The following is an 11,154-nucleotide window of genomic DNA, read 5'->3' as shown; positions in this document are numbered from 1 at the left end:
TGTACCCATCCTCCTCACCTCCCAACGCTGTACCCATCCTCCTCACCTCCCAACGCTGTACCATCCTCCTCACCCCCTCCACCCTGTACCCATCTTCCTCCATCTCCATTCCATCCCCTCCATCCCCTCTCCTCCCTGTACCAATCCTCCACTCCCCCTAGTACCCTTTCTCCTCAGTCTCCCGTCCCTATCATCCCCCGCACTTTCCTGTACCCATCTCTGTCAGTCCCCCTCCCTGTACCCATCCTTCTCACCTTCTTCCCATACCCAGCCTTCCGGAAGGTTAGCAATAGATAGCAGGGACCTTCTGTTGCGGGTCAGACATATTGACATTGAGGCAGTGGGGTTGGGAATGGGTGGGTGGTGAAGTCCTTCCCCAACCATGTAAACACAAACACAGATGGACACACACAGAGGTGGAATGATCTCCCCATGGACCACAACAGCCCATCTCGTCTGTGCCAAAATATTATTCTGTGCAATCCCACTGACCTAGGACCTCTCCCATCCACTTATCTTCCAAATTCTTCTTAAATGTTACAATTGAGCCCACATTCACCACTTCAGCTGGCAGCTCGTTCCACTCCCCACCACTCTCTGCGTGAGTAAGTTCCCCCTAAACTTTCTCCCTTTCTCACAACCCAAGTTCTCTGGTTTCCTTTCTATGTTGAAAACCACCCATGAATATAGGACCCACTGTGTGGGGGTTTGGGAGGGGGTGGGGTTTGGTGTCACTCACCTACGATGATTCCACATGCACTGATCAGTCCAATCTCTTTCTTCAGTGCCACACCACCTTCCTCCTTCTTCCCTCCATCTCCGTCCCCTGGGACATTGGCAGGCCCCAGAGCCCTTGCCGGCAGAGGCCGCACTCCTCATCCGACTACCCTCGGCCATCTTTCACCCTCTCCACAGCCCGTCCAGTCACCGGCTGCCTGCCTGATGGTGCATGAGGGTGGGGGGGGGGGGGGAAAGGGTAGGGAAGTGAGAGGGAGCAGATGCACGGGTAAATGGCTAAAACCGGACACCTGGCTGTGACCACAGCTGCGAGCACATATGCTCACAGAAGTTTGCAAATGAGGACATTTGCAGGTGCTTTTTAGTGTGTGTGTGTGTGTGTAAAAGTGCACAAGAGCCTGTGATCACATATGGGTGAATGGGTGTACAAGTGTGAATGGGTGCAAAAGTGTGTGAGAGGGGTGCAAGAAAGTGATAGTGGGTGCGTGGGTGTGGAAGAGCGAGGATGGGGTGCGCGGGGCAGGGGCGCGCGCGGGCCAGGGCGCGCGCGAGGGTGCCAGGGCGCGCGCGAGGGTGCCAGGGGCGCGCGCGAGGGTGCCAGGGCGCGCGCGAGGGTGCCAGGGCGCGCGCGAGGGTGCCAGGGGCGCGCGCGAGGGTGCCAGGGCGCGGCGCGAGGGGTGCCAGGGCGCGCGCGGAGGGGTGCCAGGGCGCGCGCGAGGGTGCCAGGGCGCGCGCGAGGGGTGCCAGGGCGCGCGCGAGGGTGCCAGGGCGCGCGCGAGGGTGCCAGGGCTGCGCGCGAGGGTGCCAGGGCTGCGCGCGAGGGTGCCAGGGGCCGCGCGCGAGGGTGCCAGGGCGCGCGCGAGGGTGCCAGGGCGCGCGCGAGGGTGCCAGGGCGCGCTGCGAGGGTGCCAGGGCGCGCGCGAGGGTGCCAGGGCGCGCGCGAGGGTGCCAGGGCGCGCGCGAGGGTGCCAGGGCGCGCGCGAGGGTGCCAGGGCGCGCGCGAGGGTGCCAGGGCGCGCGCGAGGGTGCCAGGGCTGCGCGCGCGAGGGTGCCAGGGCGCGCGCGAGGGTGCCAGGGCCGCGCGCGAGGGTGCCAGGGCGCGCGCGAGGGTGCCAGGGCGCGCGCGAGGGTGCCAGGGCGCGCGCGAGGGTGCCAGGGCGCGCGCGAGGGTGCCAGGGCGCGCGCGAGGGTGCCAGGGCGCGCGCGAGGGTGCCAGGGCGCGCGCGAGGGTGCCAGGGCGCTGCGCGAGGGTGCCAGGGCGCGCGCGAGGGTGCCCAGGGCGCGCGCGAGGGTGCCAGGGCGCGCGCGAGGGTGCCAGGGCGCGCGCGAGGGTGCCAGGGCGCGCGCTGAGGGTGCCAGGGCGCGCGCGAGGGGTGCCAGGGCGCGCGCGAGGGTGCCAGGGCGCGCGCGAGGGTGCCAGGGCGCGCGCCGAGGGTGCCAGGGCGCGCGCGAGGGTGCCAGGGCGCGCTGCGAGGGTGCCAGGGCGCGCGCGAGGGTGCCAGGGCGCGCGCGAGGGTGCCAGGGCGCGCGCGAGGGGTGCCAGGGCGCGCGCGAGGGTGCCAGGGCGCGCTGCGAGGGTGCCAGGGCTGCGCGCGAGGGGTGCCAGGGCGCGCGCGAGGGTGCCAGGGGCTGCGCGCGAGGGTGCCAGGGCGCGCGCGAGGGTGCCAGGGCGCGCGCGAGGGTGCCAGGGCGCGCGCGAGGGTGCCAGGGCGCGCGCGAGGGTGCCAGGCGCGCGCGAGGGTGCCAGGGGCGCGCGCGAGGGTGCCAGGGCGCGCGCGAGGGTGCCAGGGCGCGCGCGAGGGTGCCAGGGCGCGCGCGAGGGTGCCAGGGCGCGCGCGAGGGTGCCAGGGCGCGCGCGGAGGGTGCCAGGGCGCGCGCGAGGGTGCCAGGGCGCGCGCGAGGGTGCCAGGGCGCGCGCGAGGGTGCCAGGGCGCGCGCGAGGGTGCCAGGGCGCGCGCGAGGGTGCCAGGGCGCGCGCGAGGGTGCCAGGGCGCGCGCGAGGGTGCCAGGGCGCGCGCGAGGGTGCCAGGGCGCGCGCGAGGGGTGCCAGGGCGCGCGCCGAGGGGTCTGCAGGAGAGTGAGTGAGAGCTCGTGCCGAGTTACACGAGGTGACAGCGGGGAGTACGGTCGGGAGCAGCGGACGGAGAGACCGGTTAACTCACACTGTCGCTTGGGACCCCCGAGGCCGGGGGGGGGGTGGGGGGGGGGTGGATGCGGGTGGCGGCTAGTAGAGGCAAGGGCAAAGGAACTGCTCACCACCTCAGGCGCCTGTCGCCGCGACGTCGGAAAGCAGCTGGCCAGACAGGGCTGACATCCACGGGGGACTCGGGGGGAAGCGGGGCGACGTGACCCGAAAACCTTCTGGTCCTCAGATCCAATGACGGTATGGTAGACCCTCCGGGAGCGTCCTTGTGCCGGCAGCAATTGAGACCCAGTTCGACTCCCGAGTTTGCGCAGGCGCCGATTCGCCAACTCTCTCCAGAGGTGCTCACTTGTCCCCTTTATATCCCCCCTTCCCCCCTCAATCGCTTTATTGCTCCTCCCAGTTTGCGAAACCTGACCTCATTATCGACCCCGAAAGGTGGTGAGGTGGGGGGGAGGAGAGGAGAGGAGAGGAGAGGAGTTGCTGGCTGCAATGGGGTTCCGGGCAAGGGTGGGGGTCCGCAGCACCAAGAGCCGCCGCGGCACCAGGAGGGCGCTGACTCACGTGTCGGAACAACGCGCACAGCACAGCGATGCCGGCAGGAGGGCAGGAGCTGCTGACTCAGGCTCTGGGCTCGTCAACACCATACCTTCTGCCCCATCAACAACCCCCCCCCGCCCTCCCTTTCTGGTTGCGTAAGGCTGAGGATTAATGGGACAGCGTGTGTGTTGTGGAGAAGAGAGGTTGGAAGATCAGAGGGTTGGGAGAAGGTGGGCAGGAGGGAGAGAGGGGGTTGAAAGAGAGGGAGGGCAGCGCATCGGCTTGTGTATCTGAGTGTGTTTGCCTCTGCGTGTAGTTTCATGCTTCCGTTTGAGAACCAGAGAACATGACAGTCCAGAAAGCAGGCCCTTCGGCCACTCCAGTCTGCTTCGGCCCCCCCGATCCAGTGAGAAGGCACTGTTGCCCACAGGGATCTTGAGTAGACGAGGAACTGCTGCAGGGGCAGCGTCCCCTGGGTAGAGGTGGTCAGTCCGCGTTTAAGGGGATGGGGGGCTCGGTAGGAGGAGTAACAAGGGAGTGGGTCCAGGAGGGAGGTAGGGAGAGGGGGTCCGGATGGGTGGAGAGAGAAAGAAGTGGGTCCAGGAGGGGGAATAAGGAGGGAGAGGGGGTCCGGGTAGGAGGAGGGAGAAAGAAGTGGATCCGGGAGGGAGAGTGGGTCTGGGAGGGAGGAGGGGGTCCAGGAGGGGGAGAGTGAGGGAGAGGGGGTCCGGGTGGGAGGGGGAAGAGAGAAGGTCCAGGAAGGGGAGTAGGAGAGGGTCCAGGAGGGGAGAGAGGGGAGAGAGAGGGGGTCCAGGAGGGGGAGAGGGAGTGGGTCTAGGAGGGGAAGTTAGGAGAAGAGGTGTCCAGGTAGGAGGAGGGAGGAGAGAGGGGGTCCAGGAGGGGGAGAGGGTCCAAAGGTGAGGGGAGGGAGAATGGGAGGTCCCAGGTGGGAGAGGAAGCAGAGAGGTTCAGGGGGAAGGGAAAGTGTGGGACTGGTCCTTCAGGGTGCGCGCGAGGGTGCCAGGGTACCCCTCTACCACCTGGGGTATATCTCATCCGGTCCAGGGGACTTATCAATCCTAATGTTTTCAAGAAGATCTTTCTGAATCTCCCTCTCTTTCAACCCCCTCTCTCCCTCCTGCCCACCTTCTCCCAACCCTCTGATCTTCCAACCTCTCTTCTCCACAACACACACGCTGTCCCATTAATCCTCAGCCTTACGCAACCAGAAAGGGGGGGGGGGGGTTTGTTGATGGGGCAGAAGGTATGGTGTTGACGAGCCCAGAGCCTGAGTCAGCAGCTCCTGCCCTCCTGCCGGCATCGCTGTGCTGTGTGCGTTGTTCCGACACGTGAGTCCCCTCTACCACCATTAAATTGGCCCTCAGCCTCCATTACCTGCATATCTGCCCTGGCCCCTCTGTACCACTCACAACAAGGACAGGGTTGTCCTCACCTCCCATCTCACAGCCTCCAGATCCAACACATCCTCTTTCCGCCATTTCCACCCCCCTACCTGACATACATTCCCCTCTCTGCCTTCCACAGGGATGGATCCTTTCATGACTCCCTTGTCCACTTCTCCCTCCCCACCAATTGTGCCCTTAGGACCTACCCCTGTGACTCCAGGAGATGCTCCACTTGTGCCCACATTTCCTCCCTAACTACCATTTGGGGCCCCAAACAGTCCTTCTATGTGAAGCAACATTTGACTTGTGAATCTTCAGGGGTCGTCTACTGCATTTGGTGCTCCTGTTATGGGAGAGACTGGACACAGCCTGGTAGATCACTTTTGTTCAGCATCTCGGCTCTGTCTGCCGCAATAATGGGGAAGTCCCAGTGGCCACCGATTTCAATTCCCCATTTCATTTCCCCTGCTGACATGTCTGTTCAGGGTCTCGTGCACTGCCAGGCTGAGACCACCAGCAAATTGGAGAAACAACACCTCATCTTCCGACTGGGCACCCTCCCAAGCATCAACTTTTCCGGTTTCCATTCAACTCCCTCCCCTTCTTCCTCACCGCTGCCCCCTCCCCCCACTGCCTTTCCTCCAACCCTTTTCCCTCAGTCTCCTTTCACAGGCCAAAATCAATTCTCACCTATTCAATTAACACCTTTTGTTGGGCTGGACTCCTCCCCCAGCCAGTCTTCAGTCTTTGTTCTGAAGCCTTCCTGTTCTTTGCTTATTCCATGATGAAGGGCTCAGGCTCGAAACGTCTGTAATATATCTTTGCCTCATCTGGACACTGTGAGACTGGTCAGAATTTCTGTGTGTGTTTAGTACAAGTGGCCAAACTGACATGGTGTCTTTGGCACATGGAAGGAAACTAGAGCCCTTGGGAACCCACTCAATCAAGGGAGAAGATGCCAACTCCCACCACCCCCCCCCCCCCCCCCCACATACTTGCAACCATGCACATGCAGGAGCACACATATATACACACAACACAGCAGTAGAGATGAGCTGTGAGGGCAGAGGGAGTAGCTGGGAGGATTGACTGGTTCCGATGTGACAGTGAAGATGACACGACTCCAAGGCAATCATCAAAGACCATACCTCACACAGGGGTCCTCTGGGCGTTTCTGACCCAGAGTACCATGGCACTGTAACCTCAACTCTGCACCCAGTAACCTTATGAGGGGCTAATTACAACGGGATGAGGTGGGAACTGGGGAGGGGCTGATTATGATGGGACGAGGCAGGAACTGGGAAGGGTGAACTGAGAACAGTCATTCTTGGGGAAAAGCACAGAAGTCATGTGGAGGATGTTCAGGGACCACTTGCACGGGGTTCTGGACAGGTTTGTCCCACTGAGTCAGGGAAAAGATGGTGGGATAAGGGAATCATAGTTGACATAAGAGATGAGGCAGCCAGTCAAGAGGAAGAAGAAAACAGGAAGGGCTCATGAGAATTGTATGGTAGCCAGGAAGGAACGCAATAAAGTCTCAGGAGAGCTAGAGGGGGCACCCTCCTTGGCAGGTAGGATTAAGGAAACCCTATGGCATTCGATGCGCATGTGAGGAACAGAAGGATATCAATATTCACCAGAGAAAAGAACCTCAGTCAAGGTGAGGTCAGAACAGAACAAGCTTTTGTGCTGGACCATGTTGAGATTCAGAAAGATCTTCTTGAAAACATTAGGATTGATAAGTCCCCTGGACCGGATGAGATATACCCCAGCTGGCTATGGGAAAGGAGGGAAGAGATAGCCGGATGTTGGTTCTGATCTTTGCATCCTCCATGGCCACGGGGCGGTGCCGGAGGAAAGGAGAATAGCAAATGTCCCCTGTTTAAAAAGAAAGTAATAAGGAGAATCCTGGGAATTATAGACCAATGAGTCTTACATCAGTGGTGGATAAACTATTGGAGAGGATTCTTCAGGACAGGATTTGTGAGCATTTGGAGAAGTTCAGCCTTCTCATGGATAGTCCGCATGGCTTTGTGAGGGGAAGGTCATGCCTCGTGAGCCTGAGTTTTTTGAGGAGGGAACAACAGAAATTGTTGAAGGTAGGATGGTAAATGTGTTGTTTATAAATTTTAGTAAGACATTTGATGAGGTCCCCCAAGAGTGACTCATTCGGAGTTGTGGGGCTTGGGATCCATGGAACCTTGGCTGTGTGGATTCAGAATTGGCTTGCCTGTAGAAAACAGAGAGTAGTAGTGGAAGGAAAGTATTCTGCTTGGTGGTTGGTGATTAGGGGGGTTCTGCAAAGATCTGTTCTGTGACCCCTGCTCTTTGTGATTTTTTTTTTTATTTTTTATTTTTCACACCATAAATCACAATAGCCATGATATACACTTTTTCTTTTTCACACATATACAGTGACTTTTTCTCCCCCCCCCTCCCTCCTCCCAAGCCACCCCCCCACCCCCCCCCTCTCATCCATTTTAGGTATACAATCTAGGTTGCATTAATTCAGTCAGACAATGTTGTCATTCAACAAAAATACACCAGAAATTCTACTGAGTCCATTCTTTTCTTTTCTTCTCCTTCCATCAACTTAGGTAATGTTTGTTCCCGGTAGGTTTTCGCTATTGTATTTAATGTAAGGCTCCCATACTTGTTCGAATATTTCAATATTATTTCTTAAACTATATGTTATTTTTTCTAATGGAATACATTTATTCATTTCTATATACCATTGTTGTATTTTCAAATTATCTTCCAATTTCCAGGTTGACATAATACATTTTTTTGCTACGGCTAGGGCTATCTTAACAAATCTTTTTTGTGCATCTTCCAAGTCAATTCTTTGTGATTTTTATAAATGACCTGACCAAAGAAGTTAGAGAGATGGGTCAATAAAATTGTGGATGATATGAAAGATGGAGGTTTTGTGGATGGTGCTGAAGGTTGTCGTAGGACACAGCAGAAAATGGACAGGATGCAAAGTTGGGCAGAAAAGTGGCAGATTGAGTTCAATTCGGATAATGAGGTGATGCATTTTGGAAGGTCAAACTTGAAGGGATAGTACATGGTTAATGGTTGAATACAACAGTGTGGAAGAACAAGGGAACCTTGGGATCCAAATTCATACATCTCTCAAGGTGCCACACAGGTTGGGTTGATAGGATAGTTAAGAAGGCCTATGATATCCTGGGCTTCATTCATTAGCGGATTGAATTCAGGAGTTGTGAGGCCGTATTGCAACTCCATAAATCTTTGGTGAGACCACACTTAGAATATTGTGTTCAGTTCTGGTCACCTCATTACCAGAAGGATGAAAACTATGGAGAGTGCAGAGAAAATTTATCTGGATTGGAAAACAAGTCTTATAAGGCAAGGTAAGGAGAGCTGGGGCTTTTCTCTTTAGAGTATAGAAGGATGAGAGATTACTTTTAATAGAGGTCTATAAGATTATGAGAGGCATAGATAAGGTGGACAGCCAACATCTGTTTCCCAGGCAGAATCAGCAAACATCAGAGGACACATGTACAAAGTTAAGGGAGGAATGTTTAGGCAAGACAGAGTTGTAGGTATCTGGAGTGGTGATGGATGCTGGAACAATAGGGGCATTTCAGACACCCTTAAACAGGCTCGTGGATGAAAAAAGGAAAGAGGGTTATAAGGTAGGGAGGGTTTTGTTTTTTTAAGAATTGGTCAGCATAACATTGTGGGCTGAAGGGCCTGTATTGTGTTGTAATGTTTTATGATTCTGATGGTCTATGCTCTCTCCCCGACTCCATCCTTAATTGGTGACCCCTTTATTTAATTTCCACCCATCCCAAGTAGAGTGACCCCTGCAAGAGATAATGTCTTCTCCGGGTGAGACACATGGCCCCTCGAACCTGCCCCTGGTGGTCAGCATGACCATCCTTTCCTCAGCAAATGGTCTCAGTGTGACAGGCAGCATCCATGGAGAGAAAGATATAGGCAATGTTTCACAAGGAATAGGAGCAGGAGGCAGTCCGTTTGGCCCATCAAGTCTGCAGCACCGTTCAATGTGATCGCAGCTGATCCAGCCGTGGTTCATCAACTCCTTGCCTGTTCCCTGCTACCCTTAATCTCTTGACTGGGCAAATAACTATCCATCTGTGCCTTAAACACATTCAGTGAGACCCCCTCTGCTGCTTCCTGAGGCTGAGAATTCGGCAGATTCGTCGCTCTCCAGGAGAAGCAGTTCCTCCTCATCTCCATCCTAAGGGCAGTACAGTTGGCATAGTGGTTAGCACAACATTGTTACAGCACCAGAGACCGGGGTTTGAATCTGGTACTGCCTGTGAGGAGTTTGTATGTTCTCCCTGTGTCTGCGTGGGTTTCCTCTGGGAACTCTGGTTTTCTCCCACCCTTCAAAACATATTAGGTTGTAGGTCAATTGGAGTGATTGGGTGGCACATGCTCGTGGGCCAAAAAGACCTGTTACCGTGCCCTAGGTCTAGATTTAAATCTAAAATCTACTCTCCCTGGATCTTGAGGCTCTGTCCACCAAGTTATGGTCTCGCCTGCCAGTGAAAACAACTTGTCTATCCCTTTCATAATTTTATGTTTCTATAAAATCCCCTCTTTCCACTAAACTCCAGTGAGTCCAGTCCCAGGCGACAATCTCCCCTCACAGGGTCACCCCCTCTTCTCCGGAATCAACCTGGTAAACCCCCCTCTGGTTCACCTCCAAAGCCAGTCTATCCTTCCTCAAGTGAGGAAACCAGAACAGTCCGTACCTCCAGGTGCGGCCTCACCAGTGCCCTGGACACTTGCAGCAGGACCTCTCTGCTCTTGAATTCAATCCCTCCAGCAACGAAGGCCAACGTCCCATTTCCCTTCTTGATTACCTGCTGCACCCGCAAACCAACCTTTCACGATTCCTCCACTGGCACTCCCAGGACCCATGCTGCAATCTTACGATGTTTAAATAACACCCCAATTAATCTTTTTTCCTTTCCAAAAATGGAAGAACTCACATTTACCAATGGACTCCATCTGCCTGACCCTTGTCCTCTCACCTAACCTATCGATATCTCCCAGTCTCTCTGCCCCCTCTGTATTCTTGTGTACTCAGTTTAGTTGGGTCGGGTCCCTTCCTGGAGACTCTGAACCAAGGATCTGGACTCTGGGAGCAGAGGATTCTAGAGATTTCCCATCTTGACAACCATTTACAGGAGCACATTTGAGAGTCCTGTTTGGCTGCATCATTTTTATTTAACATTTCATTTAAGAATTTTAAAACCACATTCATACAAACATATTCAATAAAGGTATACAAAAAAAGTGTATATGTTTAAAAAGACCCTGAAGCCTCCCACCCTCCCCACCTCCCCCCACCAAACCTAAATTAAATATAGAGCAAAAATGGAAAAAAACAGAGAATGCCAAAAGGAATTATTATTCTCAATACAACCAATAATGGAGTTGATGGTTACCAATGGGATGGGCCTTCAAGAGTCCCTCACACCTTCAAACCAACATTTTGTAAATATAGGCTCCAATATTTTCAAGAAAAAATGGATTTGAGTACATAAATTATAAGTAATTTTCTCATGGAATACAAGAACGCATTTCCACATCCCTAAATCTGTGTCTGGTTTCCAAGTTATGGCTGTACACTTCCTAGAAACAGCTAGATCTAATTGTGAAAAATCAATTTGATACATAGTTAATCTCAATTTAGGACTAACCACTTTAATAGGGGGGATCTAGTGGAGTTGTTCAAGTGAACTGGCATGGACTCGAAGGACCGACATGGCATGTTTCCGCACTGTGAACGGTTATATGGTTATGTAATATTACTCAACAAAAATAGCATCAGGTCCCTTGGATTTTTAACGCTTTTCTCCAAAAAACCTCTAACCAAAAAGGCTTCACTTTAGAACACTCCCACTTTACTTTAGAACACTGGCTGCATCGTTATGTGGGACGGTAGCTGCAAAGCATCAGACCAGATCGATACAGAGGATTGTCAAAATGGCCACATTCAATGGGGCCTCCCGTTCCTCTACTGATGATGTTTATAGGGAGCATTATCTAAACTGAGATTAAGGAATTAAAGAAGACCCTTTCCATCCAACATATGATATTTTTGACTCACAACCAGGATGGAGGTACAGGAGCATCAAAATTAAGGCTGCCAGACTGGGAAATAGCTTCTTCCTGCAGGCTGTGAGATTGATGAACAGTATCCTGCAACAGCGTGTGTGTTTGTGTGTGTGTATTTTTATAAATCTATGTAAATTTATCTTGTTTATCGATGATTTATATGATCAATTTGCATGTTTATTGAGTTTTGGTGTGTGCACCTTA

General features: G+C 54.5%; 1 pseudogene; it reads right to left on the bottom strand.

Annotated features, from left to right (window-relative positions):
* Positions 1-3,418, bottom strand: part of LOC138765480 (uncharacterized) — a 16,008-nt pseudogene extending 12,590 nt beyond the window's left edge.
* Between the last annotated feature and the right edge of the window lie 7,736 nt (positions 3,419-11,154).

Source organism: Narcine bancroftii, chromosome 5, assembly GCF_036971445.1.
Source record: "Narcine bancroftii isolate sNarBan1 chromosome 5, sNarBan1.hap1, whole genome shotgun sequence".
NCBI lineage: Eukaryota > Metazoa > Chordata > Chondrichthyes > Torpediniformes > Narcinidae > Narcine > Narcine bancroftii.
This window is presented reverse-complemented; position numbering and strand designations above follow the sequence as displayed.